The sequence below is a fragment of the Oncorhynchus keta genome, chromosome 4, assembly GCF_023373465.1.
Source record: "Oncorhynchus keta strain PuntledgeMale-10-30-2019 chromosome 4, Oket_V2, whole genome shotgun sequence".
NCBI classification, from domain to species: Eukaryota; Metazoa; Chordata; class Actinopteri; order Salmoniformes; family Salmonidae; genus Oncorhynchus; species Oncorhynchus keta.
The window spans coordinates 47,264,194-47,285,306 of record NC_068424.1 but is presented as its reverse complement, the minus strand read 5'-3'; the positions used below and the strand labels follow the sequence as shown (position 1 = coordinate 47,285,306).

Below are 21,113 nucleotides of genomic sequence, written 5' to 3'. Positions count from 1 at the left end.
TTACAAGCCGTGTTTCGTTAAAGCCTATTTATTTTTGTTACAAGCCGTGTTTCGTTTAAAGGCTGTGTAAAGTTAATTTGTTTCAATGTACCGGCAGGCACCTGCGGCTTATAGACATGTGCGGCTTATTTATGTACAAAATAAATATTTTTTAATAATTCAGTGGGTGCCGTTTATATTCAGGTGCGCTTAATAGTCCAGCAATTACGGTAGTTATTGTTATTTTATTGTGTTACTTATTATCACGTTTTGTTTTACCTTAGTTTATTTAGTAAATATTAACTCTTGAACTGCATTTTTGGTTCAGGGCATGTAAGCGTTGTATTTGTTGCATGTGACAAATACAATTTGATTTGATTTGAATTGGCACTTTTCCCAATAGTGAAAGAATTTGGGGATACAAACAGTTTTAAAATTGCCTAAATGTAGTTGTAGATATAGACCTAAGTTTGAATTATACCATTTATTGTTATGCTTGCATTCCTAAATCGCATGTCTTCAAATGCTTTTTGTAATCTTCAAAATTCGCTGACTCTTCAAGGAGTAGCTTAGCGTTCACTTTAAACTGCTGCTTTGTTATCAAACTCTTCTCTTCTCTCTCCTCTAGCACTATGTAAAAACAACATTTTATTCCATCCCAAAAGCTTTTTTTCCCAGAGAATGGGGGCTTTCAGCGGGCTCTGCCAATGCTTCTCCTGCCTGGCGAAGGGGCCGCTCAGAATAAGTTTGGGAAACTGAGCATCTACAACCATACATGCCCACCAACTAAAAGAAATGTTTAAAAAAAAACGAATGTACATTTTCAGAAATTAATTAATTAATTTCTGAAATGTTTGTCTAACTTGAGTAGCCTATGAAGCACCTCAAATCATACATAGGCCTACAGTGTTTTCACCAGCCCTATCTCTGCTACTATATCTCAAGTACAGTAGCCTTATTTGCTCAGACAAGTTTTCACCTGCATACTTTCAGTACAGGTGTGTGTTTTCATCCTCATAAGCCTTACAGCCTGCACTGCCTAGTCTGTGCAAGAAATACAGTAGGGCAGAAACACACAACCCAACCATCCACATCAGAGAGTTTCTCAAGAGGCAACACAAGAGCAGTGTGATCACTGTAACCACACTTCCCCTTTTGTGGCCTGTTGCCACAGCGACACTTCCCTTTCAGTCAGGAAGTCCTAAATGAGGAGGACCCAAGTGTGTGTGTCAGTGCAGGGCGGATCACTTTGCTGTGACCCCCCCAGTGTGTGAGCATCGTTTCGTATTCCCACCGGTGCTTCGGCCATGCCAAAGAATATGAAGACTCTGGGTGTTCCTGGTGTTGGTCACATGGTAAGTTATCGGTTTCTCTGTAGATTTGGGTTGAATTCAGTGAGGTGCAACATTACGAGACATGTGAATAAAATGTATGTGCAAATTTATCGTGCAACACTCGTGTACACAATGTGGCCGGTGAGTTTTTTTTATTTTACCTTTTTTCAACCAGGTAGGCTAGTTGAGAACAAGTTCTTATTTACAACTGCGACCTAACCAAGATAAAGCATAGCAGTGTGAATAGACAACACAGAGTTACACATGGAGTAAACAATAAACAAGTCAATAACACAGTAGAAAAAAGAGAAAAAAAGAGTCTATATACATTGTGTGCAAAAGGCATGGGGGGTAGGCGAATAATTACAATTTTGCAGAATAACACTGGAGTGATAAATTATCAGACTCAGACAGCAGATGTTTAAAGTTGGTGAGGGAGATAGAAGTCTCCAGATGTTCTTAATATGGGCCTATAGATCCCCCTCCACCATCCCTTGGTAAGTTGCTACATCCTGTCACTAGTCAGTAGTATCATGTGTTGATGTCATGTCTTGTATGTGGTGCATTAAGTCATATTACGGTGTGTGTTGGGTGATGTGCCCTCATACCCTCAGAGGAGGATGTTGAGAAAGCTTTAAAGTGAGTCAGTGTGGATATGAGGAATGAACCACGGATGGAGTACAAGTTCTGCCCCTTCTCCCCGTGGTTGTCATGGTGACTGGATTCCCAAGGTGTCTCCTGTTGTGTGAGTGGAGTCCCCAATGTTCAAATGAATACACGCATATGTTGCCATGCACTGTTAGCATGCACTGTATGCGTGAGGACATAGGCTCTCTTTGGGTCTGTCTCATGTGTGCTCTAAGAACAAGAATATGTGTGCGTGTCTGCCTGTCTTTGTGTTTGCATATTATTACTCGCACCACAGAGGGGAAGAATAAGATTAACTAGAGCTGAAGAAACAGCATTTTCTGTCTTGAAAGCTGAATGAGAGAGAGAGAACGAGAGCAGTAGAGTGACACCCTCTTCCTGTGTGAGCTTGGGCCCTGCCTGCTTGAGTGCTTTACCATAGAGGGGAACCGTCAGAACAACAAAGCCATGCAGCTGTTCTCTTTCCTCTCCACTTCCTGATGCTGTGTTGTTGTGTTTTTGAGACCATCCTTCATTGACTCACTGCCTGAGAGATCTGGTTGAGTGTTTTTATGATTTTTCATGTTTTGTGTGGTATTCTGATCTGTAAAGTTGGTCTGTATTCCTGTTCCATAAAGTTGGTGTCCACTTATGTTTGTTTCTAACTTTAGATTTGAATGTATTTGAATGTCTGTGTAACTGTGATCTGTATGGTATGCATCATGTTATATTGTACTTAATTGAGACTGACACACATTCCCCTTACTTGTCTCTGCAGAGCCAGGCAGTGTCAGACGGAGGTAAGTAATTGATGGTGTGTGTGTGTGTTCGCTCGCTCTCTCGCACATGTGTGTCTGTCTGAAGACTATTTCTCAGAGCTGAACATGTCTGTGTGAGCAGTAACGCTAGTCTGATACTCTGAGGCTTTAAGGTGTGTATATGGGGTGTTAATAGTTAACGTGTGTGTGATTTGTCAGAGCTGAACATGTCTGGTCGTGGCTGTGGGGGCAGTCGTACAAGTCTACCAGGGGTCCAGGGGGGAGATGCCCAGGCCAGCGGTGTCGTCAGCTGGGCCGTGTGCTTTGAGAAGCTGTTGGAAGATCCCATGGGAATACGCTACTTCACAGTGAGCCATAGATGCATACACAAACAAAAACACACACACACACTCCTGATCAGGTCTGATGGGAGCTGTATTGTAGGTAATCTGTTTATCAGTTATGCTCTTTGTTGTGTCATGCAAGGCCTTCCTGAGGTCAGAGGTGAGTGCGGAGAACATCCTGTTTTATCAGGCCTGTGAGAAGTTCCGGAAGATTCCTCCCAGTAGGATGAAAGAGGTATTGTGGGATTTCTCTGTCTTCTCTTTCATGGATCCTAGCTATGTGTTTGACTGTATTTGTGGTATTACATTTTCCATGTTGACTATTATGTACGTGCTATGAGACAACATCTAACTACATGGGAGGAATGAGTGTGTGGAGTTAAGGTCGGTTGATGGAGCTGAGGTTACAGGTGGTCTGATGACTGTGTTTGATTCTGGTCCTGTAGTTTGCTGAGGAGGCTCGCTCCATATTCCAGACGTACCTGTCTGACCATGCTCCCTACTCTGTGAACATCGATGACACAGCTCGCGTGGAGGAGGAGGACCTGCAGAAACCTGAAGTTGAAATGTTCGACAAGGCCCAGACACAGGTCTGCTCTACTGTCACCTGGCGGCCGCATACACACACACACATCTCACACAGACCAGCTACACAAGGCTACCGTACCTCATAATACCTCTCCCTGTAAATTCCATTTCATTCAATTATAATTCCAGACATTGAATTCAAAGATAATTCAATTCCTCTGAATTTCAATGTTAGGTCAAATCCAAGAATGCCATTTCAAATTCAATATTATGCCTAACAATTACACAAATTCAAATTCAATTCGCTAAGGCTTTCAGGCTGTTCATGTCACTGTTCAGACAGCCTAGCTATACTGAAAATATGGAAATACAGGTTGACATTATTAAAACCAAATCCGACTGTAACGTGTATGCTGGGAGTCAGGAAGCAAGTACATGGAGTGCAAATGTAATAATAAAAAGAACATAGTACAACACAAGAAACAGGAAAAGCGTACAGGCATGGATGGAGATGTAGTCCAGGTGAGTGTCATGATTCGCCACCTCGTGGAGTGCTGGTGAGAGGGAGTGGGTGTAAATGTGACTGTATCCCCTCCCTGACGCATGGCTCCAGCCGCAGGACGACACCGACCAGAGGGACGGTCCCGAGGACCAGGAGCGGCCCGACCCTTCTGCTGAGGCGCGGGAACCTGTAGAGTCAGCTGAGGCATGGGAACCTTTAGAGCCGGCTGAGGCGCGGGAGCCTGACGAGCCGGCTTAAGGCACAGGAACCATGGCGAGCTGGCTGAGGCATGGGAACATAGTACAAAACAAGAAACAGGAAAAGCGTACAGACATGTAACAGAAACAGAGTCAATAATGCCTAAGGAAGGAACCAACGGGAGAGACAGATATAGGGGAGGTAATCAGGAAGGTGATGGAGTCCGGTTGAGTATAATTGGGTGCTGGTGCGTGTAATGATGGTGGCAGGTGTGCGTAATCACGAGACAACTGGCGACGTCGAGCGCCAGAGAGGGGTAGTGGGGGTAAACATGACACTTACAGTCAATTTGTTATACTATGTGCATTCATCTAATTAACTGGGAAATGTAAAAATATTGAATTCTATTTCAATTCAATTCCAAATATGACATGTTTTTACAATTACAAATCAAAAGTCCAAAGTGTCTAATTCAATTTCAATTCTATAACTTGAAGATTTTTTAAATTTGAATTTACATCAACGTTATTTTCCAATTTATTTAAAGCAGGGATGGGCAACTCCAGTCCTTGGGGTTCAGAGTGGTGTCACAGTTTTTCCCAATCCCTAGCAAACTTCGCTAATTAAACTGTTGTGTGTGCTGTTGAGTAGACAAGCACTGCCAATAATAGTGAATAGGATAACTAACAGCCCCTCTCCCTCATGCCAACGAACTGACTATAAGGGTTTGAATTCTGTTGTTGTTGTATTTTGCACCCTTTTTCTCCCAAATGTCATGATATCCAATTGCTTTTCTCCAGTTTAGACCTCATTCTTTGCATAAGCAATCAACTAAGCCTGCAGAATACAGAGAGAAAAACTACAGAAGAATTTGTAGCCTACTAATAAACATATCAACTATGACACAACAAGACACGGACCAAGTTTATGGCTAGCTCCAGTATATTTATTTGCTCATCTTGTCATGGAAATATTTATCAAAAGGTGACTTACACTAATTCCTGGTGCTGAGCTTCATGTTGATGGCGCTGCAGATGCTGATGGTATCGGACTATGTAACTAGAACACATAGGCCAGTCACATTAGGGCGGTAGGTAGCCTAGCGGTTAAGAGGTTGTGCCAGTAACTGACAGGTTGCTGGTATGAATCTCTGAACTGACTAGGAAAAATCTGTCAATGTGCCCTTGAGCCGAACACTTAACTCTAGTTGCTCTGGATAAGAGTGTCTGCTAAATGACAAAATGATAGCACCTGGCTAATAACATTGATTTGCTTTGGAATGTATAGCCAGCTTATTATGAAAGCTAACAAACTCGATGTTGGTTTAGATAAACAAATATAGTTTGCTATCTAGTTAGCTAAGTTAGCTACGTTACCTCTGCTTATTTTCTGTGCTGACGTTCTCTGGTCGGATGCTTTCTTCTTTGAAATGAAGGGGATAATCCTTGGAATAACTTAACTTTTCAACTTTCGACAACCTGGCAACCCCCTAAATTGAGACTTCAGGTCCGTTTCGAAATCGTCTGGCTGAAAGTACTGGCGACAACCGCAGACATTTGGATATTTCTCCACAGGAGTATTCACATCATAGGCCGCATTCTTTATTGCCGCCAGGCACTGTTGGCTCCGAGGAATATCTCTGTTAGGTAACCATTGAAATGTTACCCCAGCAGCCTGTGCTTTCTTCTAGTTTGCACATCCAGGTACTGAGCACCGCACCATGACTAAACATTTACAGTTGTTGTTGACACAAAAAGAAAAAGAAATAGTTATACGCAGTTCTCAACTGGATCCACCTCGCCCGGGGTTGTACTTCATCCTGAAATCACTACGAATTCCGGATATTGTGGTTGGATCTTCCAGAGAGATGCAGAAATGCTTATATTTGCACATAACTTATATTAATATCATATTAATGGACATATACAGTGAAAGAGCAGTGGTGAAATGTATCTTTTAAAGCAAGAAAGTAGAGCAACTCAAACGTATTACCAACAAAAGTGTAGAAGTGTGGTGTATGCAGTGCCATGACCTGAACTGGTGTGTCGCCATGTCTGTTTGTCCCCGTCCCTCCCCTGTGTCAGATCTTTAGGCTGATGAAGATGGACAGCTACAGGCGCTTCGTCCGCTCCCCTCTCTACCAGAAATGTACCCTGGCCAGCGTGGAGGGCACGCCACTACCCAGAATCCCCCCTGAGCCCACCAGCACAGGATCATGGGAGAACATGGCCACTGCCAGCTCCTCCCTCAACGACAGCAAGAAGGTGGGATGGATGGATGTGTTTTAACAATAACTATGGAAGCAATGTTTTGATCATTGTTGAAAAATGTTGAAATGATTCTATTAGCCCGCCGTTCCGCTCTGTGGAAAATGAATCCCATTGTTAGGGTGGAGACAAAAGCATCTCGTCATTATATCCAGTTTCTCTGATGTAATCCATTGCATGGGTATGAGTAATAGCTTGTAACCTGTGTTCAGCAGAAGAAGAACAAGCAAAGGGAGAAGAGGGGATCATGGGGAGGTAGGCTTCTGCTCATCTATTAATATCTATTCTCTGGTCAATTTTTACCACTCCACACACACGTGTCTGTTTGTGCCTCATCCTTTCTCCCTCCCTTTCTCTCTCCTCCCCTCCCTTCTCAGTAGAGGTGTCGTACCCCATGGTGAATGTGTCTCGTTCGGAGTCTCAGATGTCCAACAGCAGTGTGGAGTTGGGCTCCTTCTACAGGCAGATAGAGGTAAAGTGCAACAATGGAAATAGAAAAGTAAATATTTACTGCAGAACAAACTAATAAAAATAATTGGATAAAAACTAAAGAATAACAATAAAAACTGAACAACTAAAAAGCTAAAAAGGTGTGTTTTAATATTTCTTATAAATGTGTCCACAGTTTTGTCTCAAATACTGAGCGGAAGCATTCGTATATAAAATATCAACATCGTCTAGTAAAGGCATACATGTAGCTGATACTAACCTCCTGGCTGCAAAAGAAAAACAGGTCTTATTCCTAAAATAAAATCTAAGCTTCAGCTTAAATTTTTTTGTAAGTTGTAGAACATGCAATTTAAAAGAGAGGCCGTCATTAAAATGGCAAGATATTTATATGAGGTTACAGTCTCAACCTACAAGCCCCTAACCAACAATGCAGTTAAAAAAAATTGAATAAGAATAAGAAATAAAAGGAAAAATTAATGAAAGAGCAGCAGTAAAATAACAATAGCGAGTCTATAATACAGGGGCTACACAGGAGGTACCGTTACAGAGTCAATGTGAGGCGGCACCGGTTAGTCGAGATAATTGAGGTAATATGTATATGTAGGTAGAGCTATTAAAATGACTATGCATAGATAATAACAGAGAGTAGCAGCGGAGTAAAAGAGGGTGGGGGGGTGGGCAATGCAAATAGTCTGGGTAGCCATTTGATTAGATGTTCAAGAGTCTTATGGCTTGGGGGTAGAAGTTGTTTAGAAGCCTCTTGGACCTAGACTTGGTGCTCCGCTACCGCTTGCCATGCGGTAGCAGAGAGAATAGTCTATGACTAGGGTGGCTGGAGTCTTTGACACATTTTAGGGCCCTCCTTTGACACTACCTGGTATAGAGGTCCTGGATGGCAGGAAGCTTGGCCCCAGTGATGTACTGGGCTGTACGCACTACCCTCTATTGTGCCTTGCGGTCGGACGCTGAGCAGTTGCCATATCAGGCAGTGATGCAACCAGTCTGGATTTTCTCGATGGTGCAGCTGTCGAACCTTTTGAGGATCTTGAGGACCAATGACAAATCTGTTCAGTCTCCTGAGGGGGAATAGGTTTTGTCGTGCCCTCTTCACGACTGTCATGGTGTGTTTGGACTGTGTTAGTATGTTGGTGATGTGGACACCAAGGAACTTGAAGCTCTCAACCTGCTCCAATACAGCCCCATCGATGAGAAGGTGGGCATGCTCGGTCCTCCTTTTCCTGTAGTCCACAATCATTTCCTTTCTCTTGATCATGTTGAGGGAGCGGTTGTTGTCCTGGCACCACAGGGCCAGGTCTCTGACCTCCTCCCTATAGACTGTCTCGTCGTTGTCGGTGATCAGGCCTACCACAGTTGTGTCATTGGCAAACTTAATGATGGTGTTGGAGTCGTGCCTGGCCGTGCAGTCATGAGTGAACAGGGAGTACAGGAGGGGACTGAATGTGGCGGATGTGTTGTTACATAACCTTACCACCTGGGGGCTGCCTGTCAGGAAGTCCAGGATCCAGTTGCAGAGGGAGGTGTTTAGTCCCAGGGTCCTTAGCTTAGCTGAGCTGTATTCAATGAATAGCATTCTCACACATGTATTCCTTTTGTCCATGTGAGATAGGATAGTGTGGAGTTCAATAGAGATTGCATCATGTGTGGATCTGTTAGGGCGGTGTGCAAGTTTAAGTGGGTCTAGGGTTTCTGGAATAATGGTATTGATGTGAGCCATGACTAGCCTTTCAAAGCACTTCATGGCTACAGACGTGAGTGCTACGGGTCGGTAGTCATTTAGGCAGGTTACCTTAGTTTTCTTGGGCACAGGCACTATGGTGGTCTGCATAAAACATGTTGGTATTACAGACTCAGACAGGGGGTGGTTGAAAATGTCAGTGAAGACACTTGGTACAGTTGGTCCTGGAACATATTCGTCTGTGCTAACAAAACAGTCCTGTAACTTAATATCTGCTTCATTTGACCACTTTTTTACTGACCGAGTCACTGGTGTTTCCTGCTTTAATTTGAGCTTGTAAGCAGGAATCAGGAGGATAGAATTATGGTCAGATTTGCCAAATGGAAGGTGAGGAACACATATTTGTACACATATATGTGTGTGGAGTTAAGGTAGTTTAGAGTTTTTTCCCCTTTGGTTGCACATTTAACATGCTGATAGAAATTTGTCAATCAAGTTTCCCTGCATTAAAGTCATCGGCCACTAGGAGCGCCGCCTCTGAATGAGCGTTTTCCTGTTTGCTTATGGCGGAATACAGCTCATTGACTGTGGTTTTAGTGCCAGCAACGGCCTGTGGGGGTATGTAGACAGCTAGGAAAAATACAGATGAAAACTCTCTAGGTAGAGTAGATAGTGTGGTCTACAGCTTATCATCAGATACTTTGGGTATCTCAGAGGCCGGATTCTCTCTCTGTGTTTTGGCTTCAACAATAAGTGCCTCAGTCTTGTTTTGATTTAGTAGGAGACAGTTGTGAGCCATCCAAGTATTTTAATCACTAATACAGTCTAATCATTTTTCCGTGTAGCTAAAATCCTCGTGACACAGAAATGTAAAGATCTGTATCGTCTTCGTAGCAGTAAAAATAAATCCTGTGCTTTCTGATAACGCTGATAAATGCATCATACTGGGCTTGACTCTGTTATCTGGGCTGTTGGGAGGAGAATAGGGTGAGATACCATATGATGTATGTAGAAAAATATAGACTTCAATGATTAAGTGTATTCATTCCCTCCCTTTCTTCCTCTCCTCTCTCCTCCTACTCCCATCTCTCTCTTCTTCCCTCTCTCCCTCTTTCGCTTTCCCCCACTCCCACTCTCTCTACCTTCTCTCCCTCCCTCTCTGATCCAGAATGGTCGCTCCAGTCCCCGTCCCTCAGACCAGGGGCAGGGTGATGGAGGTGGTGGTAGTGTGGAGGGGGGTTACTGCTGTGTCTACCTGCCTGACGGCAGTGCCTCCCTGGCTCCTACACGGCCCGGTCTCCCCCTAAGAGAAATGCTGTCAGGCCTCTGTGAGAAAAGAGGTTTCCCCCTTAAAGACATCCTCATCTATCTCCACAGCAAAAACAAGGTGAGCCCAGGCCCGCACCCTCAGCTCAAGTCTCACTTTATCACCCCGTTCAGGGACTGATCTCTGGGGCGAGAGTTTTTTGTTAATAATGTTATTTTCTATAGTGACGGTATCTATTGTTTGTGTATATGTTCTCCCTACAGCAGCCACTATCTCTGGAGCAGGACTGTTCCGTACTGAGAGACCAGCAGGTCTCCCTGGAGCTGAGGGTAACGTTTACGTAAGTCAGTGCCTCTTCCTGTCTCACTCATCATCAATGTATTTGTGGGTTTATGTGTTAAAACTTCTTAGGGCTAGGAGGCAGTTTTCGGCAGTTCAGATGACTGACGTGCCCAAAGTAAACTTCCTGTTACTCAGGCCCAGAAGCTAGGATATACATACAGTATAATTGGTATTATTGGATAGAAAACACTCTGAAGTCTCTAAAACATTGTCTGTGAGCATAACATAACTGATATAGCCGGCGAAAACCCGAAGAGAATCCATCAAATATATATATTTTTTTTAGGTCACCACCCATTGAAAATGCTTGTCTATGGGAAATTCAAAGGAAATTCTCCCAGATTGCAGTTCCTATGGCTTCCACTATATGTCAACAGTCTTTAGAAAGGGTTTCAGGCTTGTTTTTGAAAAATGAGCTAGAAATTGTAGTTTTTCAAGGTGGCTCTCATTTGGACTGTAGTATTGTGGTGCGCGTGGATGAGGGTGCCCACTTCGTTATTTATCTCCGATATTGAACATATTATTCCTCGTCTTAAATTTGATTGTTTATTGACATATTAGTGTAGCTGAGGATTGATTAGAAACATTGTTTGACTTGTTTGGACAAAGTTTATTGGTAACTTTTGGGATTGCTTCGTCTGTATGTTGAACGACTGGAACAGTTGGATTACTGAATCAAACGGACCAACTAAACTTTTTGGGATATAAAGAAGGACTTTATCGAACAAAATTACCATTTGTTGTGTAGCTAGGACCCTTGGGATTGCAAACAGAGGAAGATCTTCAAAGGTAAGTGATTTATTTTAGCGCTATTTCTAACTTTTGTGACGCCTCTGCTGGTTTCGAAAATGTTTTGAATGATTTTGTATGCGTGGCGCTGTCCTCAGATCATTGTATAGTATACTTTCGCCATGAAGCCTTTTTGAAATCTGACAAAGGAGCTGGATTAACAAGAAGTTAAGCTTTTAAACGATGTATGACACTTATATTTCCATGAATGTTTAATGTTACGATTTATGTATTGTGAATTTCGGGCACTGCAATTTCACCGGATGTTGGCGAGGTGGGTCACTATTGCCCCACCTAGCCCAAAAATGGCTTTAGCACCACCCATCTCTTTAATGGTTGTTCTTAGCGCTCTCTCCTAACAACAATCAAGCACCCAAGCTAACTGGCTAACATTGGCAAGCTTGCTAGCTTCTTTCAGACACAAATGAAAGAACTACTCACTGACCATTTTACTTGCCCTAGCAGAGCTGGTTAGACTGTTTTTATGTTATCCAGAGCATTGGTGACTGCAACTGCGCTTCTGGCAACAATTTATGCTTTTTTGCCAATCTTTACTGACACCGGCCATATTCAATGGGTGTTGAGCGTTCATAAATTCACCAGTTATTCTGCGCTCTGGCACACTCAGACGAGAGTGGATAGCCTGAGCGAATTTACCAGCTATGTCTATCCACAGTTGTCACAGTGACATTCTATTGAAATGGTTTCTTGCATAATGGAGTCTTTTGTTAAGACATGTAGCTAGCTAGCTAGGTATACAATTAACCAAAATACCAACTCATGACGTTACTACCCTTCATGAATCTGCAGGTAGCTAACCAACCAGGTTCAATGTTAGCTAGCTAACATTAGGCTATTAACTAGCAAAGAAAATGTCTCTGAGATACAAATAATAAGATCATACATGTAACGTTAGCTAGCGAGCCAGCCAGCTAATGTTAGCTAACTATCTAACAGTACACTTTAACTTGAAATGAAAACAACTTCAGGGAGCTAACCAACCGGATTCAATGTTAGCTAACAAACATTAGCTTATAACTAGCAAAGCAAATGGCTCTGAGATACGAATAATAAGACCATACATGTAACATTAGCTAGCGAGCCAGGAAACTAACGTTAGCTAGCTAGCTAGCCAGCTAACAGTAGACTTTACTTGAAATGAAAATTAGTTTCTGCCAAAATTTGAAAGTGTAATATCTGAAAATGTAGCTAGATAGACTATCTTACCCGTGTACATCATGGATGGACGCCTCTCCCTGTCACGGATGCCATGGTTGCCCTTAGTTTGTACATGTAATCCAGAGACATGTGTTTTCTCTATCACCTTAGCTAACATACTCTAATTCCACTGATTTCAAAACTCGGTCCTCCAGAAAGTGGAGAGCAACACTTATGCAGTTCTACTACGGGATACAGTTTTTTAAGTGCAGGATTACCTACGCATACGGACCAGCTCAAATAGACAGAAGCAGGCTTTATGGCAGACCAATTCAAACTCATCTCGGCATATCCTGCCCACTCATTATCTCAGCCAATCATGGCTAGCAGGAAGGTTGCTAACTTTTCCTGTGGCAAAACAAACTGGGCTTGTAATTTAACAATTTTATTCATATTTACAGATGGCATAAAAGTCTGTTATTAAGGCACATGAAACTTCACATGTTCCACAAGGGATTTCTGCCAAAAAATGCATTTGGATTTATGTTCAAATGGCTCTCCTGTGAAGTAGTGACCCACAACATACTACACATTATTACATTATTAAAGTAACCAGTGATTCCATGTCTATGTACAAAGGCAGCAGCCTCTAAGGTGCAGGATTGAGTAACCGGGTGGTAGCCGGCTAGTGACATTGACTAAGTTCAGGGCACGGTACTAGGTGAAGGCTGGCTAGTGATGGCTATTTAACAGTCTGATGGCCTTTGTCCAAGCTTTGATGCACCTGTACTGACCTCACCTTCTGAATGATAACGGGGTGAACAGACCCTGGCTTGGGTGGTTGATGTCCTTGATTATCTTTTAGACCTTCCTGTGACATTTTGCGGCTGTAGGTGTCATGGAGGGCAGGCAGTGAGCCCTCTGTGATGCGTTGGGCAGACCGCACCACCCTCTGGAGTGCCCTGCGGTTGCAGGCAGTGCAGTTTCCATACCAGGCGGTGAATTTGCCGCACCAAGCGGTGATACAGCCCGACAGGATTGTCTATAAAGTTTGTGAGGGTGTTAGGGGCTAAGGCGTGCGTGGCCACGCATTCATGGGTGAACATCGAGTACAGGAGGGGGCTGAGCACACACCCTTGTAGGGCCCCTGTGTTGAGAATCAGCATTGGGGGTGCTCTGTCAGGAAGTCCAGGACCCAGTTGCATAGGGCAGGGTTCAGACCCAGGGCCCTGAGCTTAATGATGATCTTGGAGGGTACTATGGTGTTAAAGGCTGAGCTGTAGTCAATGAACAACATTCTTACATATGTATTTCTCTTGTCCAGATGGGATAGGGTAGTGTGCAGTCCGATGACGATTGCATCGTCTGTGGATCTATTAGGGTGGTATGCAAACTGAAGTGGATCTAAGGTGTCGGGTAAGGTGGAGGTGATATGATCCCTAACTAGCCTCTCAAAGAACTTCATGATGACAGAAGTGAGTGCTACGAGGCGATAGCCACTTAGTTCAGTTACCTTTGCTTTCTTGGGTACAGGAACAATGGTGGATATCTTGAAGCAAGTGGGAACAGAAGACTGGGATAGGGGAGAGATTGAATATATCCGTAAACACTCCAGCCATTTCGTCTGCACATGCTCTGAGAATGCGATGCCGTCTGGGCCAGGAGCCTTGCGATGGTTAAAACATGCATAAATGTCTTACTCACATCGGCCACGGAGAACGAGAGCCCACAATCAACGAGAGCCCACAATCCCCGGGAGCGGCCCACGTCGGTGACACCGTGTTATCCTCAAAGTGGGCGAGGAAGGTGTTTATCTTGTCCGGGAGCAAGACATTGGTGTCCGCGACATGGCTGGTTTTCACTTTGTAATCCATCTCGAGTCACTGCCACATATGTCTCGTGTCTAAGACATTGAATTGCGACTACACTTTGTCTCTGTGCTGACATTTTTCCTGTTTAATAACATAACTGCACTGAACGTATTCAACCATATCCCAGTCACCTTGCCATGGTTAAATGCGGGTTTTCACACTTTCAGTTTTGAGCGAATCTACAGTTTTTGGTTTGGGGAGGTTTGGCCTGTTGCGACGAGCAATCCCGTATCCGGGATCGTAATTATAGCCTCAAGCTCATTACCATAACGCAACGTTAACTATTCATGAAAATCGCAAATGAAATTAAATAAATATATTGGCTCTCAAGCTTAGCCTTTTGTTAACAACACTGTCATCTCAGATTTTCAAAATATGCTTTTCAACCATAGCAAAACAAGCATTTGTGTAAGAGTATTGATAGCTAGCATAGCATTAAGCCTAGCATTCAGCAGGCAACATTTTCACAAAAACAAGAAAAGCATTCAAAGAAAATAATTTACCTTTGAAGAACTTCTGATTTTTTCAACGAGGAAACTCTCAGGTAGATAGCAAATGTTCAGTTTTCCAAAAAGATTATTTGTGTAGGAGAAATTGCTCCGTTTTGTTCATCACGTTGGGCTGAGAAAAAACCCAGAAAATTCAGTCATCAAAACGCCAAACTTTTTTCCAAATTAACTCCATAATATCGACAGAAACATGGCAAACGTTGTTTAGAATCAATCCTCAAGGTGTTTTTCACATATCTATTCGATGATAAGTCATTCGTGGCAGTTTTGTTTCTCCTCTGAATCACATGGGAAAATACATGCAGCTGGAGATTACGCACCAATTTCGACGAAGGACACCAGGCAGACACCTGGTAAATGTAGTCTCTTATGGTCAATCTTCCAATGATATGCCTACAAATATGTCACAATGCTGCAGACACCTTGGGGAAATGACAGAAAGTGTAGGCTTTTCTGGCGCATTCACAGCCATATAAGGAGACATTGGAACACAGCGCCTCAAAAATCTGGCTCACTTCCTGTTTGAAGTTTCATCTTGGTTTCGCCTGTAGCATTAGTTCTGTGGCACTCACAGACAATATCTTTGCAGTTTTGGAAACGTCAGAGTGTTTTCTTTCCAAAGCTGTCAATTATATGCATAGTCGAGCATCTTTTCGTGACAAAATATCTTGTTTAAAATGGGAACGTTTTTTTTATCCATAAATTAAAAGAGCGCCCCCTATATCCAAGAAGTTAATAGTCACAGTGGGAATAACATTCCCTATACACTTCCTGATGAACACCGTGTCAGTGTACATGTCAATGATATTCTCATTGGCAACCCAAAATATATCCCAGTCCACGTGATCAAAACAATCTTGAAGCATGGATTCCGATTGGTCAGACCAGTGTTGAATAGACCTTAGCATGGGTACTTCCTGTTTGAGTTTCTGCCTATAGGAAGCGAGGAGAAGAATGGAGTCATGATCTGATTTGCCAAAAGGGATGGTGGGGGAGGGCCTTGTAGCCAACCCGGAATGGAGAATAATAACAGTTGAGAGTTTTTGATGCGCGAGTACTACAGGCAATGTGTTGATAGAATTTCAGTAGTGTTTTCCTCATATTTGCTTTGTTAAATTCCCCAGCTACAGTAAATGCCGCCTTAGGATATTCAGTTTCCAGTTTGCAGAAAGACCAGTGTAGATTCTTTAGGGCCGTCCTGGTATCGGCTTGAGGGGGAATATACACGGCTATGACTATAACCGAAGACAATTCTCTTGGCATTTGATTGTGAGGAATTCTAGGTTGGGTGAACAAAAGGACTTGAGTTCCTATACGTTGTCACAATCACACCATGAGTAGTTAATTAATCCTGTCTGTGCGCTGTACTGAGAACCCAGCTGGCTTTTTTTGGATGGGGACAGTATATCCTGAGAGAGCCATGATTCCATGAAACAGAGTATGTTACGGTACCTGATGTCTCTCTGGAAGGAGATCCTCATCCTGAGCTCATCTACTTTATTGTCCAAGGACAAAATATTAGCGAGTAATATACTCAGGAGAGGTGGATGGTATGCACACCTCCTGAGTCAGATTAGAAGTTCACTCAACTGAATACCTCCGCTCCACCAGGGGTGTCTTGGAGCAGCCTCTGGGATAAGTTCAATTGCCTTGGGCGGGTACAAACAAAGGACCCCAATTCGGGAAAGTATTTCTGGTCGGAATGCTTGTGAGTTACCACCTCTCTGATATCCTCACGTTATTTCCAGATGTTTGTAATAACACAAAACATTTTCTGGGCTATAGAAATACTGCAAAATCTTATTCATCACACACACACATTAAGAGGGTGTGAATGACGCTGAATGGGTGTAGACAAATAAGAGCTCTCCAGTAGGTAGTAAAACATTCAAAGGCCATTTTCTCAAAAGTGAGGTTACAACTTTCTAAGCAAAATTACTTTACCATGGTTCCTCAAATGCAGTGTATGATATACCATTTTGTAGCTCTGTGTCTCTGCTTTAATCCAATGTAAAAAACACATTTTACATTTCTTTCCTTAATGCGTTTGAGCCAATCAGTTGTGTTGTGACAAGGTAGGGGCGGTATATAGAAGATAGGTCTATTTGGCAAAAGACAAAGTCCATATATTGGCAAGAACAGCTCAAATAAGCAACAACAGTCCATCATTACTTTAAGACATGAAGGTCAGTCAATGCCTCCACAATCAACCGACCTCAACCCAATTGAGATGGATTGGGATGAGTTGGACCGCAGAGTGAAGGAAGCAGCCAACAAGTGCTCAGCATATGTGGGAACTCCTTCAAGACTGTTGGAAAAGCATTCTAGGTGAAGCTGGTTGAGAAAATGCCAAGTGTGCAAAGCTGTCATCAAGGCAAAGGTTGGCTACTTTGAAGAATCTCAAATCTAAAATGTGTTTTGATTTGTTTAACACTTTTTTGGTTACTACATGATTCCATATGTGGTATTTCATAGTTTTGATTATTCTACAATGTAGAAAATAGTAAAAATAAAGAAAAACCCTAGAATGAGTAGGTGTGTCCAAACTTTTGAATGGTACTGTAAATCTTTTTATACTCTGGATTCCGACATTGCTCATCCTAATATTTATGTATTTGTTAATTCCATTATTTTTTATTTTAGATCTGTGTGCATTGTTGTGAATTGTTAGTTATTACTGCCTGCTGGAGCTAGGAACACAGGCATTTTGCTACATCTGCAATAACTTCTGCTAAATGTATGTATGCGGCCAATAACATTTGATTTGATATGTGTACTGTTTCTGAATATGTATTGTATATTGCTGTGTGTGTGTTTCAGGTTGGAGGTGGTTTTCACTGGTAAGACATTCGGCATCATAGTGAAGTCCAGTAAGACTCTGCTGGATGCCCTTTCTATGGTACTACAAAAACACCAACTCAGAACACACGAAGCCATGGTCACCATGGTGAGGACTGTGTGTGTGCGTGTGTGCGTGTGTGTGTGTTATAGAATGTCTTGAGTGAATATGTATTGGTATTTGGTTGCAAAAGCAGCAGCTACTCTTCCTGGGGTCCACACAAAATATGAAACATAACACAGAATGACATAATACAGAACATCAATAGACAAGAACAGCTCAAGGACAGAACAACATAAAACATTTTTAAAGGCACACGTAGCCTACAAAAGGCACACGTAGCATACACACAAACTATCCAGGTCAAATAGGGGGAGAGGCGTTGTGCTGTGTTGCTTTATCTGTTTGAAAAACAACAACAAGTTGGCTGTTTATTTGCGCAATATGAGATGGAAGGAAGTTCCATGCAATAAGGGCTCTATATAATACTGTTTGCTTTCTTGAATTTTTTCTGGATTTGGGGACTGTGAAAAGACCCCTGGTGGCATGTCTGGTGAGATAAGTGTGTGTGTCATAGCTGTGTGTAAGTTGACAATGCAAACAATTTGGGATTTTCAACACATTCATGTTTCTTATAAAAGGTAGAAGTGATGCAGTCAGTCTCTCCTCAACTCTTAGCCAAGAGTTGGCATGCATAGTATTTATATCAGCCCTCTGATTACAATTAAGAGCAAAACGTGCTGCTCTGTTCTGGGCCAGCTGCAGCTGGTCTTTCCTTGCAGCATTGGACCACAAGACTGAACAATAATCAAGATTAGACAAAACTAGAGCCTGCAGAACTTCCTTTTTTGAGTGTGGTGTCGAAAAAACAGAGCATCACTTTATCACGGCTAGACCTCTCCCCATCTTTACAACCATTGAATCCATATGTTTTGACCATGACAGTTTACAATCTAAGGTAACTCCAAGTAATGTAGTTTTCTAGACTTGTTCAACAGCCACAACATTCATTACCAGATTCAGCTGAGGTCTAGCACTTAAGGAATGATTTGTACCAAATACAATGCTCTTAGTTTTAGAGATGTTCAAGACCAGTTTATTACTGAGAAAGTGTGTGTGAGAGAGAAAGTGTCTGTGTGTGATCATATGTCCTGTTTTTCAGAGTGGGAGTGATGTGCCACTGAGCATGAGCACCAATGTGTTCAAACTAGCCAATAAGATGCTGCAGCTCCACAAGGTCAAAGGTGAATACATAGTGATTAGCACACACCTGTTAACTAGTTCTTTGTCCCATGGTGAAAATAAGAATGGACAGGATTCAGGGCATTGTAGTGCTGGGGTTGTGTAACCTCACTGGTTTTCCAGTCCATATAAACTCGGTTATGAAATGTCAGCTATGTACAGTGTTTTATTTCCTTCTCTGTTTTTCTAATGGCATCAATTCCTTCTCTGGCTCGTTCTATTCCGCCTGCCCGTACACTATTTCTTTCTTTCTCTCTTCTCTTCACTCTCTCTCCCTTAGATGTCTGAGTACATTTGGCTTGTTGAGTGCTGTGTCACTGTGAGTTCACTCACCTCCTCTCTCTACTGCTCTGGGACCAGAACTGCCTTCACTTTGGATATGTGGTCACTAGCTGAGGCCTACTCATTACTCATGAGAAAGAGGGACTAGGAGATAATGAGAAAGGGACTGGGGAAGGGGGGGGGGTTATTCTAGCTTCTTCTGGGAAAAGCGCCTTTTAAGTGACTGATGTCAGGGTTTTTCCTTATGTCAAACTCCATAACATGTACAGTAGCCTGCCTATAACTGACTATTGTTGTTTTTACAGTTAGCAGTTCCAGGGTCAGTGGCTCAACTCCAGTCACACAGGTGAGTCCTGCATAGTGATGGCCAGTTCGCACGGTAGGGAAAATGTCCTGGCCCTACTCATGTGTCCAGAGTTTAGCAAGTGTTTGTCTGTTCTTCTGAAACATTTCCAGAATCAAGCTACATCTCCAGTAGGCCCAGAGGTCCGTGTGTCCCCTCAGGCAGCCAACCCCAAGCCCAGAGTCAGGAAGAACCAAGAGATGGATGGTACGAGTCATGGCTTATTTACTGCGCATCTCTAGGACTAAACCCTGGAGACTTCCTAATACCTGTAACAATAACATTTTAGTCTCACCTTAGCCCTAATTTGAGACAAACTGTTTATATGTCTCTATTCTTTCTTTCTCCCCTTTTCCCATCCCCTATGTCTCTCTCTCAGCGATGATAGAGCTGTTGTCCAGAGCTCAGGCCTGTCGGGTGGATGACCAGAGAGGCCTGCTGACCAAGGAACACCTAGAGTTGCCCCAGTTCCTTTTGAAACCTCCTAGCCAGGACCAGGAGACGCAACAGGGGGAGGATGGAGAGGCTGCAGGGGAACAGGGGGATGGAGCCCCCACAGACATTAAAGAGGAGTCAGATAACCAACCCACTACCTCCTCCACTCCCACCCCTGTTGGAGCAGCAGAGTCAGGAGCGTGTGTAACAGACTCATCAGGTTCCAAACACATAGATTCAAAACAAACATGTGTCTGAGAGATTCTAAACATTCTAAGTGTCACTTTTACTTTGTGTACCTGGTGTAAGTGTGAGTGTGTGTATAGGACCCATTTTACTGTGTGTGTGTGTGTGTTTGTGAACATGCTGAGGTCAGGTTTGGGCAAAGGGATGTTGACACATGTAGCAATTAATCCTGTTTAAAGATTGTTCATCAAAGATTATAAATTGTGCACAGGAAGTCCACAACTATTAAGATACCTAGTCAAGCACTTTTGCTTATGATTGTCTGAATAAGGTCAGCGTCCAATGTGTTATCACTGTGTCTGGTACGAAACTGTATTAACTCTATTGTTTGTTTTAATCCCCAATGTCAAAGGTACAATATGTCATGATATGAAGGATCTATTTTTAGCTTCCAATTCCTCCCCTGGCATCTGATAAAAAAAAAATTAAAAAACAGAAGTTTTGTTTTTCAATTAAGGAATTACTTTCAAGATGGTCTTTCATATTTTGCGGTATTTTACTTATCATAATATTTAACTTGAACCAATTGTACTTTTAGTAAATTCTCTTTAGTGTGTGATTTGATATTTAATTAAGGTGTTTGGTATTTTGCATTTTGAGTACTTTTCTCTCTTGTGAAAGTTTGATATTTAATTAAGGTGTTTGGTATTTTGCATTTTGAGTACTTTTCTCTCTTGTGAAAGTTTGATATTTAATTTAATTGATTCGTCGGCATTTAATACTTATGAGCACATTTTTGTTTCTTTGCTGTGTTTGCACTTTGAATGCCAGGTCTCCTGTGACGGCCAATCCTTTTCTCACCGTGTTATCAGAGTGCTACTCAGGGTCAAACTTCTGTATTAACCTATAAATGTTCTCATGCATTGTACAGTGCATGAATAAATTATGTGATATTGATCTAATTTACCCCTGTATGCTGACTGTTTACTCTCTCACATCCACCGCAGAGTGAGCTCTTGTGGACAGACTATGTAACATAAACTCTAATCGAGCATCTGACGCTATTTAGCAAGATTTGAGTTAATTGTCCCTGGAGATTAATAGCAGTGTTGTCACCCGAAATGAACGTGTCACTGGGACTGCGCTCTGATTGACTCTGACCATCCT

At 42.6% G+C, this 21,113-nt stretch overlaps 1 pseudogene; it reads left to right on the top strand.

Moving 5' to 3' along the window:
- The first annotated feature begins 549 nt into the window (after window positions 1–549).
- LOC118375968 (regulator of G-protein signaling 14-like) lies at window positions 550–20,912 on the top strand (annotated as a pseudogene).
- The last annotated feature ends 201 nt before the right edge of the window (window positions 20,913–21,113 follow it).